Source organism: Lissotriton helveticus, chromosome 5_1 (genome assembly GCF_964261635.1).
Source record: "Lissotriton helveticus chromosome 5_1, aLisHel1.1, whole genome shotgun sequence".
Lineage (NCBI taxonomy): Eukaryota > Metazoa > Chordata > Amphibia > Caudata > Salamandridae > Lissotriton > Lissotriton helveticus.
In genome coordinates this window covers 832,067,833-832,085,513 of record NC_136065.1, presented here as the reverse complement: position 1 = coordinate 832,085,513, position 17,681 = coordinate 832,067,833, and the positions used below count along the sequence as shown (strand labels likewise).

Sequence of the window (17,681 nt, the reverse complement as noted above, 5' to 3'; positions counted from 1 at the left end):
TATTGGCAAGTGGGTCCTTGGAATCCTCTATTGTAAAATAAACCAAATAGAGTTTCAATTGTATAATCCATACAAATATGCATTAATACACAGGAAAAACAAATATTCAGATATGAAAAAATCCAGAGGTTCTTTATTGCAGTTTGGTTTTCTACATGTTCGTTAAGAAATAAATATTCAGTTTTCCAATAAAAATGATAATGGACTGTCAGCCTATAATTATACTGTTAAGTCAGTATTGTGGGTGTACCATTGCAAGATGTAAACAAATGAGTAGAATATGTTCAGTGAAAAATAGAAAGTTAGCAAACTAGGTCAAAAAATTGATTTACTTGGGTTCCTGAAAGTTGTAAAAAGACAATTGAATAATAAATGTATAGTAATCATGTAGAACACAATTACATTGCCATACAAAATGTATTTTGATTCGATATTCTCACGTATGGATTTCCTAAAGAATCGAGGGGTTGGAAGATGAAGCTCCTGAGTTAGTTTTCAAACTATATACCACTCACTTCTTTTCTGCTTTAATGGTTCATGCTAAAGTCTAGATTAATTGCATTATCTAATACATAATCTATGTGAAGACAGTATTCAGAAGCAGCTGATAAGGATATAAAAATAGCCCTTAATGCACCTACAATTATATTCACCCTCCTATGAACCCATCCTATGACACTGGTGGTATTGGTGGAACACCTAAATATTCTTGGATGACTCAGTAAAGCATGTTCTAGGGCCGCTCTTAAATTTTTGTCAAGCTCTAATTGTGGACAAACAATGGCTGTTGCTCGTCCACTTCTCGCCAATACCTGACGGCCTTCCCTTTTCACTCCAAAGGATGGCATCTCCACACAAGCAGTCTTTAAAACGTGCATTGATTAGTTACACTCCATCATTTTTCTCTCCTGTTCATCACATTCTCTACTCGTAGACTGCCTGACTTGCCTGTTCCAACTCTGGGGGTTCAAACTTGCCATACAAATCCTACAGGTTCTCTCTTGTATGCTTAAACTTAAGAATCTCCACACTGAGCTACTTAACATCAACCAGGAACAATAACCTCAAAGGCTATGTTAGCATTTTCCATTCAGTTCTTCTGGTACAATTTGTGTATTACTCTTCATAGAGCATTCTGTAATATCCAATGACAGCACCTAAAAATAGTGTGGCTTCCATAAGGTGTCACACTTACCTCTGCCTCTCTAAGAACGAGGTAATGGATCAAATGATATGCCCATACCTTCATGACTGCTAGGAGACGCAACCCAAAGTGCTGCAAATGGGTCCTCGATTCCATATCAATCCGAATGCCGATTCTGAATTTACTTGAGTACCAACAAAGTTCATAATTTTATGGTTCCATACTAACCCCATGCTTCTCCATATCTTGCCTCCTAATACTAAGGACTGTCTTCAAACCCCAGTTCCGGAATCAAACAGATTTGTTTGTCTATAATGGTGTTGATAACACACACACACACTTTTTTATCCTTCTAACAGAAGCACAAATGTTACAGACCTCAAATTCATTATTCTTTCCCTGGTTCCTCATAGGAATAGGATATGATGTTTCACACACCCTGTTTGTCTATTATGACAAAGATTGTGGTACCCCCTTTAAAAGATTTTGTGGTCCACATCTAAAACAGTGGGACTTCTGAGATAGCTTCCTGGGCAGATGGTTGTAATGAACATGTTTACGATGGTACTCCAGTTGTGTTTCCCTGGTGACCTAACCAATGGACCAGAAAACGCATCCTCCTCTGCTAACTTCATTCCCTCATGAGCAGCCCTCCAACCTGAGCAAAGGCACCGCATATGTAAATGGCATCACTTCTTAGGCCTCTGAAGGACCTAGCAACAGGCAGCCCTGCAGCAGTATGTCAACAAATTATGTGCGAAGTGCTGCAAAACAACTGCTGTCAAGCAGTCAAGATCATCCATCTGTGGTTCCTCCGTGGTTATTAGATGGCAATACTGCTAGATGTCTGTTAGAGGCTGCTTCCTCTACCTTAATAATTGTAATAGGAAACGATGAATGGATGTTCCTGAAAATTCAGTGTCCCTTTTGCAATTCAGTGTTGGTATGAGAAGTTGCATGGACTGTACAAAATTCAGTTGGAATTGGATAAATCTTACACAATTCTGTTGCAATGTAATGTGTGTATGAGAAGTTGAATGGACTTTACAAAATTCCATTCCACTAGGATGAACCTTACACAATTCTGTTGCAATGTAATGTATGTATGATACGTTGGGTGGACCTTACACAAATCCAAGTTGTGAGTTACACAAAACCAGCCAGATGTCAGAACCTAAGGTCCTCGTCATGTGGTGAGCCATCTACCTAGTGCAGATCACAGTTTCACTACACATGCCATGAATCAAAAGCACTGTTCTTAGAATGCTTAACTGATATTTATCCATACTTTTCCCATTCTCAGCTCCTACAGGAATTTAATGATAGAATACGGGGGTGATAGGGTGATGGTGTTTCTCGTAAGAGAATGCATTTACAGTATTAGCAAACTCTCAAAAAGGCACACAGACGTCTCTGGGGTTGGCACTAAATTATGTGCCTCAAAGTGTTCTTGTTCCTCCGGGCCAGGTCTATTCTTTGGGATTACTGTGTCCTTGGTGGAACCAGAGATTTCTGCCATCCGTGTAAAGTTCACTGGCTCAACTTGCACATGATCCTGAGAAACCCCTTTTTATTGTCTTTAGCATCCAAGTTTCACATAGTACTAAATGAATTAACAGATTATTTATAAGAGACCAGACAGACAAAAGAACTTTTCATAATTTAACATTTTACTGCAGTCTCAATTAAATGGCATTATTCTGTATACATCATAGTACATAATGGCATGAGAAGGCTTGCAGTGCAATCGGAATCCATTTTCATTTCCAGTTTTACTTCTTAATCACAGGGAGTGGAAGGTAGACGCATAACATGGGAGCTGGTGCTTGTATTCTCAGATCAGCACTTCCTGCCTCCTTTTACTGACTGCTGGTCCTGGCAAACTGGAGCACATGGGGCTGTTGAAGAAGAAAGTGAACATTAATGAGTGATTTATATGACATGTCATGTGCAGAAATGTGGTTTCAGAGCAAAAATAGAAGAAAATTATTCTATGACACATTTATATGAGTGGGGAGAGGGTATTTATTTCTTCAAAGGAAGAAGATAAATGAACAATATTTGACTAAGGTGTTCCACCAACATTATAATTTGAACACTCAGGATCATGGACCTGTGTTGCTATAGATGGCCGCTAACCCCAGCTTCATCGGAAAAAATGCTGTGCAAGAATGGTGCTCCCGTCACATCTTGTGTATCATCTTTCAACATGGATCGCCTGGCCACTACGCTGACACTTTGAGATGCCAAATTGTAATGTTTAGTGTGCTACACGGTTACCGTAGTCAAACAAGTCAAACATTGTGTCCCCATCTAATCATGTGTGTACTTTTGTGGATATTGAATATTAGTTAGTTCCTTCTGCATTTGTCATGAGGCTCTATGTATCACTGAAGAAGTACTGACAATATTACCTACAGCTGCTCCTCCTCTAAGTTACATTGTACCATTAAAAGTTGGTGAACACAAACAGGATATTTTAGAGGTGAGTTTATTTTGGGTCAAAACTCTAAAAATCAGTCATGTCGCTTATCTTTACAAAACCAACCCAGATCGCAGACCAACCTTGTGTAGCAAATCTCAATAGTAGTATCAGATGAATTCTCGAGAGCACCAGAAGCCTGCAAAAAGTGAGCCTGCCGAAAGGTTTAAATGTCATTAGAAAACCTTCTATCATTTTTCTGCCAAATAAAGACTCCTTCTCCCTCCTGGACCTTTTTATCCTGATGGTGTCTGCTTACCCTCTGTGGCTCATATGTATTGAACTTTGAATCTGTTTTACTGGATGCAGTCTCTTGGTTCTCACAATTGGACACATCCACTCAGGCTGACCACGTGTACTCACAGGTCAGCTTAGTTTGGACTGCTTACCCTATCTGCATTGGTCAGCATTGACCAGTGGTTGGCAGGGGGAAATCACAACTGTTAATGTATGGGATTCTACCTTGATTGCCCCCCTACTGTGGGTCATTCAGAGATCCAGGGGAGACAGCAGACTAACGCCCACTAGAGTCCTAGTTTTGGGGCCCAATATCCTGTTGCTCTGATGTCAGAGCAGTGAAGAACCAGGTTTCAAAACTAGTGTTCATGCTACTGCCTCTAAAGTAGAGCCATACACAACAATTCAAAATGGAGAGTAGAAACTGATTGAGAATCAAAATATCCATGAGTCATTTCAGAAAATGTGTGATATGGACACATTATTCACAAAAAGCTAGGCTGTATGTTTTTTGCCGAAGATAAGATGTGTGAAAAAAAAATTTCATTCTCTTTTTTCCGAAGTGATTCTCCCTCCATCCATATGGACTAGTCTCTAAATTAGTGCAAATAGGGAATTTGGACTCAGATTCTCAAATCTTTCGTGCAAAGCAGAGCAGTATCCAAATTTGCTGTGCTGCGTTGCACAAGAGGGAAAATACCAGGCAGTGCCATATTTCTAAAGGTCAGTCTGCTGCTGGTGTCATCCCCTGTGCTGGGCTTAAATGGGGCAGCCTTGATCAACACACAGCCTCACACAGGTGCAGAGGTGAGTGTGCACTGTCCAGCAAAGGATCTGTTCTGAAGACAAACATTTTGTGTACATATTCCTAAGCATAGACAAACTCCGACAGTTCTCACACAATAGAGGACTAGTGTGCACTGCAGCACACATGCAATGTGCCTTTTGTTTAAAAAAATGAGCACATTTCTCCTTATTTGCACCTGCAGGATTGGTGTCACTACAACGCATGCTTTTACCACGCATGCCTTTACAACGCGGTTTTTACCACGCAGTCCATTACAACGCATAATGCTTTTAGGCGCTGGATAGTGAATTATTTAATTTACTATTCCAACTCCAGTCCCCGTGGATAGCAGGGAAGGTGTTGGATAGTATATTAAATACATTCCCTATCCTAGAGCGCCCCCCAGCGCATTGCGTTGTAATGGTTTGCGTGGTAAAAGTTGCGATGTAATGGTAGTGCGTTGTAAAAAATTTGTTGTAACCGTGCTACACCGCACCTGCATAGGGGTTTGTGACCCAATGGCCTGTCTGGTTATCTTAGTAGACTGGCCATTCAATCAAAACCTTTAAGTACTTGTGTTGATCTGATCCAGTAACATCTCCTTGACACTAAACGACAGAAAGTCGTTTTTGTAGAATGAAAAGTGCACCTTTCCCGTGCAAAACACCTTTTGTAAGAGATAGAAAGTAGTAGGCACAGCTTTGCGTCATGCTAGAGGCTGCCTAAAGCCTTAATAAACCTGAGGCTTGATGTTCTTGGGTAACCTTTTTCAATAGGCAAGACATCATGCTCTGAAGTTGTTAAGAGTAGTTCATTATATTACTGAAAAGAGCAAGACAGGAACAGTCACCGAAGTCCATCCTGGATGACAGAACTGTGACACCTACATCTGCTCTTTTAGGGTAGACCAAGATTTAACAGATCCTACCTACGCTCATCGCCGGTCCGAACTGTGCAGTGAGGTCAAGAATCATTCCATAACAATTTTTAAGTCTGAAGCTGGACCTACATGTTGTGAAAAAGGTGCACATTCTGAAAGGATAGTTTGGTGCTGGAACAAGCCTCCATAACCAGCCACCATTCGCTACACGGAAAGAGCCTTTTTCAATGGACTCCTGCACTGACGCGTCACACCGGAAGTGACAGCACTTTTCCAACCATACCAGTCTTCTTGCTGCAAGGGTATGAACCACCTGTGTGTCGCCTTTATTTCTCATTGGAAGGCCAGTCTATTACATCTACAGTTCTCCAGATCTGCAGTACTGTCACTAAAACTACAGATACTGCTTTAGTCGCACTTGACAGCATTCAAATTACAACCTTAGTGGCTTATTTATGAGCCCCTTGCAAAATCTTTGCACCGCTGAGTAAAAGGCCACGCAGTGCTATATTTACAAAGTGATACATCTAGGCAGATGTGCCACTTTGTAAACCCCTACGCCACATTACCTGCGTCAGGTATAAATGATTGCAGCGGGGACGTTCCCTGGCAAGAAAGCCTTGTAGATATGGCACAGTGAAATCTAGCAGTGCAATTGTTGTAGGCCTCCCCCATTACTGGAGTTGCGTCATGCGTACGACACACCTGCAGCAATGCTTGAGCTTTACGTCAACAGATACATCAGGATTCCTGAAGCATCTGTCAATCCTTGCGACATGGAGTGCTATACAGTAAATACGGCTTATCTATGGTGGCGTAAGAAGGGCACAGAGAAAAGTGTTGCATCGCTTTTTTATCGCAGCGATGCAACACTTAAAAAAAGATTAGGCCCTTAATCTTTAGAATGGCTTTGGGATTGGTCTTATGCCATATTATGCTTTTGAAAACTGAAAAGAGATCTTTATAAATAATAGACTTGTGATAATATGTGCCCTCATCATTACATTATATGCTTGTTTCTTTAAGGCCTTAGAATCTAATCATTGTATTCTCTTTTAGAATTCCTCTGTTAGGCTTGGTCAGTTGACTAGCGTCAGTTGGTGGCTGAGGTTGAATAAACCCACATCTTAAGTTTATCTTGTCTTGACTTCTTATTTAAATGTCCTAGACACTACATTTCTTTGGCCACGATTGGAAGAGAAAAGACAACCTCAACACAAAATATAACTAACCTGCACCACTCCTCCAGCGGCTGTTTGACTTGTGAAGAGAAGCGGTGACTTCACAGCGGCAGAATATACGAGGCGCTGTCTTCAACCTTCAATGGTATATGGTGAGGAGAACGGTGGGAGGTTTAGTTAAAATTAAAAAGATTAAATGATAATCTGAGCAAAGGAAGAATTTCGGAAGATAATTGTGCTCGCGACTCGAGACTTTCATGTGTGATGACGTATCACTGGAAATGTCGTAACGTGTGCGTATCAGTCTGTTGATCTGATAAACGCTGCGTTCCAAGAGCCAACGTGAACGTCTCTTCCTTCACCGTCTACGTGTGATGTAATTGACTTAGCGTCTGCGTGTCAAGAGCGAGAGGCATGCGTTTCATGCGTCCTGCGTCTACATGTCAGGAATTTGCTTAAGAGTCTGCGTGTAAAGTGACAGAGGCTTGTATCTTTATGACGTACTCACCATTGTTCTCAAAAGTAAAGGATCGCTCTCTGGTCCGCATAAAGATTCTTTTTTCCCATTGTGACATTGAATCCAATTGTTTTATGAAATAAAGCGTCTAAGTAAAGTCAAGCTTACATTCAAATCTGTGTTTGCTTTGGACATTGAGACTATTTGTTTAAAGAAATAAAGCCTTTGGATTTTTTATGCAAATTCTGTGTAAATCACACACACAAATGAAAGATGAATATAAATAAATAGGAATACAGAATAAGTAGAAGAACATTATTTATTAGATATATATTTAATTTTTTTATTTTTTTTAAATGCAAAATGTTACGCAACCAGCTTTTTTTCTTACAAGCCCAGGAGAACCTAATGTAAAATGGAAGAAATGGAAAAAAATATTTGCTAACTACGCAAGAGTATGTGGAACAAATTTAAGCACAGAAAGGAAGCATTCTTTACTTTTACATTGTCTAAGTGGAGAGGGACAGGATGTATTAGAACATTTTCCTGATTTAACTGCAGCAGAACAAAGGAACCTTAATGAGTATGTGATTGCAATTCTTCATCTTGATCGACACTATTTGCCAAGACTTAGTACTATAATGGAGAGATATCACTTTGAATTAAGAGAACAGAAAAAGGATGAAACGGTCGAAGAATATGTATCATCTCTCAGGAAGTAAGCGTCCTCATGCAATTTTGGACAAACTTTGGATGAAAGAATTCGTGATCAGTTTGTTTTGAGGTGTGTGCATGATAATATTAGGAAAGAACTTTGGTTGAAGGATGAACCACCTTTGGAAGAAGTGTTAGTCATTGCTAAACAGGTTGAACACATGACAAACTGTGTTGATGAATTAAAAAAGGAGAAAGAGAAATCAAATAGTACTGACGTGAAAGAAGAAGCAAAAGTAGAAGAGGTTGTGTATGAAGTTAAGAAACAGAGTGGAAGTGTACAGGAGAAGCAAAATGTTATGACAAATGTCTCAAATGCTGGTCAAAGTAACACATTTTCTTGTTTTAGGTGTGGACAATTTAGCCATTTAGCTAATTCATCGAATTGTCCTGCGTTAAAAGTTTTGTGCAATTCATGTGGTAAAAAAGGGCACTTTGCTAAATTTTGTAGAACAAAAATGTTTAAGGGTGATGGATCAACAACAAAATGGTCACAACCTCAAGTAAGAACTGTAAGTTTTGAAGTAAATTGTAAAACTTTAGATCATCCTTCTCACCCAGTTCGTGTAGAGAATTCTATGATAAATTTTAAGTTTGACTCTTGTTCTCAAATAACAATGATTGATGAAAAGTTATTCAATGAAATGTTTAATAAGAAAGTGAATTTGTTGAAATGTGATGTTTCTCCATTGGGTTATGCAGATAAACCTATCAGAATGTTAGGCTACTTTATGGATGAAATTGAATTGGGTAGCCGTATAATTGTTGGGAAAATATATGTGACTAAAAAGGGTGATTCGTTGTTGGGTTGGATGCATCAGCGTCAACTTGGGGTAAAACTCGATCCTAATGCTTCACCTCAGGTGCAGATTCAGGAGGTAAATGAGTCTGTACAAGACAAGAAGTTTGATGGTATGTCTAATGTTTTCTCAGAACAATTTCCTAATGTATTCAAAGAGAGTTTAGGGTGTTTGCGTGGCTACAAACATCATATTAGATTAAAAGATGGTGCTATCCAGGTAGTGGCAAAAGTGAGGAGGATTCCTTTAGCGGAACAAGTGAAAGTTCAAAAGGAAATTGAAAAGCTTGTCAGGAATAATATAATTGAGTCAGTAGAGGCTACGGAATGGTTGGCTCCTGTAGTGATTGCCAAGAAACCTTCAGGCGAAATTCGCCTATGCACAGATTTGAGATCTCTAAACAGGGAGGTGGTGGTGGATAGATTTCCTCTGCCAAACATTGATGAGATTGTTGGGATTTTGAAAGGGGCTAGATTTTTCACTACCCTTGATCTAGCTTCCGCATACCATCAGGTGGAGCTAGATGAGTCTTCTCAAAATCTAACTGCCTTCATTACACCTATGGGCACTTTTAAGTTTAAGAGGATGCCATTTGGCCTCATTTCTGCAGCCTCTGTGTTTCAACGAATCATCTCTGAAATTTTAAAGGGGTTAATAGGCATTAAATGTTATCAAGATGACTTATTGATTTATGGTAACAATATTCAGGAACATAATAGGCGTGTGTGTGCGGTACTCAAACGTTTAGATGAGGCTGGCATGTCTCTGAAAAAGGACAAATGTAAATTTGGTGTAGAAGAGGTTAATTATCTAGGACATCGTATTACAAGTGAAGGTGTTTTTCCTAAGAGAGAATTGGTTGATTCGATTGATAAAGTCAAAGAACCACTTAACAAGGAGGAGTTACTCTCTTTTCCTGGTATGATGGAATTTTATGGGAAGTTCATTGCCAATTTTGCAGATAAGACACACAATCTGAGGAGGGTAACTGCAAAGAATGTAGTTTTTGATTGGACATCTGTGTGCAAGAATGAGTTTGATAACATTAAGAATGAGTTAAAGAAGGCTCCCTCGCTTCATGCGTTTGTTCCTGGTCTTCCTACATATTTATTTACTGATGCAAGTGACAAAGGTCTCGGTGCTGTTCTAGTTCAAAAGAAAAATGGAAATGATTCTCTGATTTGTTGTTCATCAAGATGTCTTAGAGGATCAGAATTGAATTACTCTGTGATAGAGAAGGAATCTCTTGCTATTTTTTGGGCTTTGAGAAAGTTCAAAAATTTGATTTGGGGTTCTAAAGTATGTATACTATCAAATCATAAGCCTTTAAGAGAGATTTTCTTGAAAAAGGGTTTGGATGCTATATCTTCCAGGATCAGAAGATGGATTATATCATTACAGGAATTTGATTTTGAGGTACAATACATTCCAGGTGTAGCAAATAAGTCGGCTGATTGTTTATCGAGATTAGTTGATACTGAGAATTTCATTGAAGAAGACATGAATGAAATAGATGAGTGCATCAATGTGTGTGAAGTCACTGAGGGTGCGGTGGATGAAAGTGAATAGATGAAAGAATTGGAGAAGGATGAAGAAATTTGTAGAGTTATGTCTTGTTTGAAGAATAACACTTGTTTAGAAAAGCTGTGGTCATTAGTCTCTGGTGAACTTTCTGTTACTGATGGTTTATTAACTTGTGGGACAAAACTTGTGCCTCCTCTAGGTATTAGAGGAAAATTATTGTTACATGCCCATTGTGGTCACTTGGGTATAGTGAAAACTAAGGAGATTCTGCGTATGCAATTTTGGTGGCCAGGAATGGATTTGGAGATAGAGAGGTTGGTCAGGGAATGTGTAGAATTCTGTGTGTGTGACAAAATATTAAAGACAAAACAGATGCCTATGGTTAGTAGAGTCTTGCCTAGTCACCCTTGGGATGAGTTGGCAATCGACATTTTGGGACCTCTCTCTGGTGTTTCAGATACTCCGTATTTGATTGTACTTATTGACTTATTTTCAAGATGGATAGAAGTGAGTGCAGTTAGGGACATTACTTCTGATTCAGTCATCAAGTTTTTGGAGAGTATTTTTAGAAAAGAAAGTTTTCCTAATAGCTTACTTTCTGACAATGGACCACAATTCTGTTCAAGTGTGTTTAGTGAACTTTTTAAAACATTTGGTATTATACATAAAAGGTGTTCTTTGTTTCACCCTGAGACAAATGGTGCTGTGGAAAGGGTCAACAAGACTCTTAAGGAGTCAATACAATTGGCTAGATCTTCTGGTTTGAACTGGAGGACAACTCTTCAGGACAGAATTAATGCCTATCGTTTTGCTCCTCATTCATCTACTGGGAGGTCTCCTTTTGAATTATTTAAAGGAAGGGTTCCCAATACCTTGTGGTGTCCAGGTTGGATGAAAATGAATAAAGGTTTGGTGGACAATGATATAGGTGAATGGAGGGAGAGAGAGATAGATAAACAAATTTCAAGAAAGGAATATTTTGATAACAGAAAATGTGTAAAATATCAAGTGGTCAAAGTAGGTGATTTAGTAAAAAATAAGACTCCTGTTGGATGTAAACCCTGGTCCAAATATACTGATGTCAGACCTGTTACAAAGGTCTTTAGGAATGCAATCAAAACACAAGATGGGAGGATATGGAATAAGAGTCGTATTGTTGTGATCCATTCTAAAAATTCTTGTCAAGATGTTAGTGAAGATCTCAATAATACAGGTAGCAATTTGTGCAATGCGAACAACAAATTTTGTGATGGTGCTACCTTGTTATCTACATGTAAGAGGAGTCAAAGAACACGTAGAGCTCCTATCTATATGAAGGATTATGTTTAAACTGTTTCTGCATTTTTGTTTTCTTCATTTGCTTTCCTTTCTCATGATATATACATTCTTTAGTTTTTTCTTATATTTTGTTTGTTTTTGCTAGGAAGGAAGATATGTGATAATATGTGCCCTCATCATTACATTATATACTTGTTTCTTTAAGGCCTTAGAATCTATTCATTGTATTCTCTTTTAGAATTCCTCTGTTAAGCTTGGTCAGTTGACTAGCGTCAGTTGGTGGCTGAGGTTGAATAAACCCACATCTTAAGTTTATCTTGTCTTGACTTCTTATTTAAATGTAGTAGACACTACAAGACTCACCCTAAAAAAATTACTAGCATTATGAAAGAAGATACAATTTGCTAAATAATGTTTTTGAATTCAATACATGAATGACGTCTCTTAATTGGGAATGGTCACCGCTGTGGTCATCTTCATGAAATGAAACTTACCTGGCTCACACTGGGGCTCACACTGGGGCTTACACTGAGGCTCACATTGAGGGACAGGGTCCTGACACAGCACCACTGGGGCACATGCTGAAAAGGAAGACAAGGGTGCATATTACCAAGTCATACATAACATACGGTAGAGTGCACCTCTGATCTACATTGCCAAACCTAGCAGTCTTACATTAGACAGAGGCTACTGAGACACACAGGGGCCCATTCACACCCCGCTCGGTTGTATGCATCATGATATAAGTCCATAAGAACGATCTACAAAAATATCGCATCTGATATTTCACAAAGTATATAATTACTATTTTGAATGTTTTATCTAACTTACTTTGTGATTTGATGGTTAGATCAATGTAGTGGATGTGATATTGTTGTCATGTGATATAAAGTATGTGGTATAGATATACCTCTACAGCGCAAACTGAATAAACACTATTAGTGGTTTGGAAAACAGTCGACTAAAGATTGCCTAGTAAACAGACATCATTTTATTCAATATAAAGAGCTTATAAAAGGGGTCATTTTTCAAAGTAATAATACATCGAAGAGGAGTTCGACCAAAGTCTGCAGAGTAATTTACATATTTTCAGGCAAAGGTTTGGCCCACTAGTATGTATGTCTGACTCGTGCCTGAAAAGAAAAAGAGGTGAAGAAAATATCAAAAAGTTTGAAAGCAGGAGTTACTTAAAGAGTAATTTAAAACAAAAAAGTTCTTAAAAGAACGCAAATGCCCTTCCTCAAATGGTCAAACAAGCGCATGAACATATACATAATTATTGATGAAAACAAGCATATTTCAGCTGTGACTGTCAGCGTCATGTACTTACGCACATAAATGCACAGTTTACACCTGCGCGGGCATTAGCTGTTTATGAATCCATCAAATGCCATCGCACTGTATGTTGAATTCATACAATTCTTTTTCATCTCTGCCACTTTGGTATTTACATATTTTTTGTTGGATGTGATTGGGACATGTTCATTCACAGAACCAGTATGAACAGATTTTCTGATGTCATCAGCTTGGCTGTGGAACATGTTCCAACCGAAAGCGCTACTCTTGAAAGAGTCAATATTTTAGAGGCCCCAAGATCTCCTGACAATTTTGCTCTCTTTTCTCCTGTAGGAGGAAGCGTCATGACCTCTATGTAAAGGATGGCAACATTTGAATTAAAAAATATAAATCCGTCAAGTTAACTTTCCCCATTCACTTTAGCAAAACATTTAATCAAGTTATTGCTGTTGTTGCTGGTTTTGAGGGCAGGTGGTGGTTCGGCCGCACTAAGTAGGACAATATAGGACATTTTTACTGAAAATAAACGCTCATTGTGAAGCAGGTGGTGGCCCCATTCTTTCCGGGTCCAGATCCTAATTCCAGTGTATCTTTCACTCCTGTTGTATGCAGATATTTCAGAAATCAAAATTGTCAAAATGATTTTGATCTATAGGTTGTGAGCTTGAAGAACTTTAATGGTACCAAACTGGGAAATCTGTGAGGCTCCTAAAAGACTAGTGTGGCTGAAAAGCATGAAAAACTGGTAAGAAGTAAATCACTTGTAGGTGAACCTGCCATGCTATTGACTCCATTCCAGTCTTAAATCTGCTTTGGCAGGTGAACAGTAAGCCTACAAAGATAAAGCTTTACAGTGACAGAGAAAGGCGTGCCCCGTAGTAAGTATCCCATTGACCATGGCTTTGATCACAAATCTTTGGCTTTGCCTTGATTACAACTAGTTCTCAATATGCTGCCTATTAGATCATCTGGTAACCTCGTTAAAAAATATCAAACACAGACTCCACTAGTCTTATTGAACACACCAGAGTCTCCTCTATTTTTACTGTCAAGCTTCTTGGTGCTAGTTTTGATCCCTGTAGATGAACCTTCTGTTTATCATAACTAAATAGATAAGCATGCTATCTACAGATCTTTGTCTTTTAATGACATTTAAGTATCGTATAACATCAAAAGTTTTGATTGGTATGTGAGACTAAAATTATTTCATCTAGCTTTCTGCACATTTTCCCAACATTTATTTTTGGTTGGTCAAATTGAGAATATAATAGTGACACACACTGTAAAAAGAACAACAGAAGGAAGCGTACATGAGTTTTATTGAATTCATCATGATGATTGGGGAACTGGAAACCCCAACACTTTGAAACAAAATTTAAAAAGAGTCAAAGTAGAGGGATTGCCATGTAATCATAAATTAAAGAGAGATCTGTATGATGAGACTGAATTGAGGATATTAGCATTGCTTTTTATAGATGCATATTGTTGCTTTTAAATTGATATACCCTATGGTCTTTGATCCCTTACCTCAACCATTGATAATAAGGAGCCAGAAAACAGAGACAACTGAGAATATGTACAGGAAAATGTTGGAGCGCGGTGTAATGCCAAATTTGACAACGCCGCAATCTGACAGTTTCAAAATGCAGAGATGTGCCGTATTTACAAAAATATGGCGCACCCTCGTGTTTCCCCTAGTACTGGCTCTAAAAAAGCTGCTAAGTGCCAGAGGAGGCACCCTTGCGTCATGTTGCTAGATCTGCCTGCACTGCAGGGGCGATTGTTTATGTGCAAGAAGGGACATCTTCCTGCACATAAACAATCTTTAAAGGTAATTTGGTGTTTCTATGCAGCACACATAGAAAGAGCAAAGTACTAGAAGACGTTATTAATTTCTCCTGGTATCGGCACCCTAAGAACAGATTTTACCTGGCCTTAGCTTTTGGTGCTGCCCCATCCTTGTAATTATGGGGCAGCGTAAAATAGCAATGGGCATTTGCAAAGGAACGCCCACCTCAACACACATTGCCCACCCCTTTGCGGCAGCAGACAACTTAACAGAACTTTTTAAATATGGGGTATGAAGTAATGTCACCGGAATGTCAGAAAAAGTGACACTCCAGTGGCATTAGGGTCTTATAAATATGCCTCGTTTTTTAGATCTGCCAAAGAAGTTCCGGTTCTTGAGCTCGGGCGCTTAGTCCATTCCACTTTCCACATCAGTTTAACTGGAAACTTTTCAAAGTATCAAAGGCATGGGTAGTACCCAGCTAATTACAATTCCACCTCAATTGTAATTTTGGAATACCTAAAGCATTGCCTTCATACTTAATCAATCTCGTGTAACTTTTTGAAAACGATGTTATCTTCTGATTTTGATACGTTTGTATAGCATTGTCAGTGAAGAGTTGAAAGAAAGGGTTGTAAGCACTCATGAGCGGTGACTGCATGATAAATTGATATTACAATTATAGCACGATCCTAGTAAAGCTACTAAATGGACATTTTTTAAACATGACGGTAAAAAAGGCCACCAGTTACATCAAGTCTGCAAGTTCTGCACAGATTTTACTTAAGGTTTTGCAATTGTTACAGTGAATATATTACGACCTTGTCATTTGTTTGGAGATTGTATGTTACAAGCATGCCCCATCTCATGTTTCATCTCACATTTAATCACCATTTTTATCCACTTTCAAGTTGATCACATAAGATGGCAACTAGCAAACTGATTTCATCGCAGAACACATAGGATCCCAAAATTTGGAAAGATAGGTTGGCCAGATTGTGCTTGCACTTAGCTAGCTCATGTTCTCATCTTCCTCCTATTTAATCTGCCTGTTTATATCATTTGTCTAAATCACAACTAATTACTTACGGTCTTGACATTTCTCCACGACTTTAACATCTTGGCACTGGGCCTTCTGAGTTTCTCTGCATCCTCCCTTGGCAGACATGGTCGTCACTTGCACCGGCGTGAAACTCAGCCACTAGGTAAAATATCGGAAGAGTCACTTCGAGTTGTGCCCAGCCTGGTCGAAGATGAGGCTTATATACACAGGCATCCCTCCCTTCCACTTGTTGAGCAACATTATCAGTCATATGTTCACACCCATAATTTGCATCATATCTCCAGAGGAAGATCATGATTAATTGGTTTGTTTTCTTGCGTGAGGGCAGAGTGTTGGGCTTTCTAATCTCGCAAGATATTTCACAATTATGCCGCACTGTTCCTATTTTTGAGGTGTGTCTTTTAAGGTTTGCTGATAAATCATTACTAGTATATGTTAATTATTTGAATACATACCATTTGGCGGAAGACCATTCAGAATTTGCATACCAAGCATATCTAGGAGAGTGTTACTTGACCTCTGATCTCACTACTCTTTCCTTACTTCCTCTTTTGGTGTGAAATTCCTTTAGTTCAACACACCTATCACACTAACCCTTGAAGCCCATGGAATGCATTGTTTAGGTATGTGAACAGAACTGTAAATGACTTTTTCCCCTGTCAGTTGGCTGTGGTATTTCCTTGGAGCTAAAATTATTTCCCCACTTAGCTATGTGGCAATATTTTCCAGTGAGTGCTCAGGAAGTTGCCTCCTCTGAGATTGTTGTTCTTTTCCACTTCAGTGCACTTTTCCTTATGATTTTCCTAGTCCCAATGGGCTCCCAGTGTAGTGATCCTCAAACGATGAGGAAAGATCGAAACCTTCTACTTCCCTATGCTCAGCCTTTATGCCAAAGGGGTGTGAATCCTAAACCAACAGACAATCTATCTTCACCCCGTTCATCTTTGTTCTCCAAGCTGGTCCACATCACCCTGTTCCGAGATGGAATCTCCCAACTCTACTCATGAATTTGGCCTCCAGATCCAGGATGGGACTGACTTCAGGCCAATACACAGAGCTTGAAAAACATAAACTTCTATTTGGAGCATGGTTCCAGGCTATGTTGGTATTAGAGAGTAGCAGTATGTGTCTAATCCATGGAGAAATATAGCAAGAATGATGGTTAATGTCCTTACACAACACAATCCACCTTCCAACACTTAGTCCTCATTAGGACTGGCTTCCAACCAACCTTACTTTTAGCATTGTGGGAAGAGATCACCAGAGAAGCCCTTTGTATTCACCAGACACACCCTCCATTACCAGGGGGAAGAGGAAGCCCATGTTTCTAGGGTCTGCCACCAAATCCATCACCGGTGGTAGGGAACCTCTGGACCTGGCCTCTACCATCACATGGCACACCCTCCACCAGTGGTGGCAGGAATCTGCAGAGGATAAAGGCCTTGGATCAGGCCTCTGTTCCCACAATTCCATCCACATCTACAGTCCGAGACAGGAGGGTCTTGAACAGTACTGTAGCCAAATGCTTCTTTATGGGGAAATGCCCCCTGAATCACACTTGGCCTTTGGCCCCACCCAGCAGACCAGTGTAGACTTTTATGGGGCCTCTGTGCCAAAACATTTATGTAAATAGTGCTTAATACTAGTTCAAATGTGTATCTGTGCTGTAAATACATGGTCTTACTGTTAACCACTTTAATAATACTCAATGCATCAAAGGTGAAATATGAAAGTCTGAGTTAGACTTGCCAATCATTAATACTCCTCCACAACTACCTCCCCTTGAAAGGTGGGCAGTTGCGGTGAAGATTCAGGGGCATATTACCAACAACTAGCGATATTTATCACCAAATGGGTTTAGCAAGGTTTTTTTTATCGCCAAGCATCGCCAGATATTATCGCAGAGATAACGTGCTTTTAGCAACGTTTATCTCTGAAGCGATAAAATATCCGGTGATAGCGCCGAAATGAGTGAATGTCGCTGAGAATACAGCGATATTCACGCATTAACGCCATTAGGGTCTTAGCCATAATATCCACCTCCCTTTG

The 17,681-nt window shown here is 39.3% G+C and overlaps 1 long non-coding RNA gene across 1 annotated transcript; it reads right to left on the bottom strand.

The window, feature by feature from the left end:
• Window positions 1-2,796: 2,796 nt before the first annotated feature.
• LOC144754937 (uncharacterized) lies at window positions 2,797-15,814 on the bottom strand. The gene is made up of 3 exons (XR_013594806.1): window positions 15,659-15,814; window positions 11,979-12,065; window positions 2,797-3,042 (listed from the first exon to the last, which is right to left on the bottom strand). It is a non-coding gene; the product is annotated as an uncharacterized LOC144754937 (long non-coding RNA).
• Window positions 15,815-17,681: the final 1,867 nt, after the last annotated feature.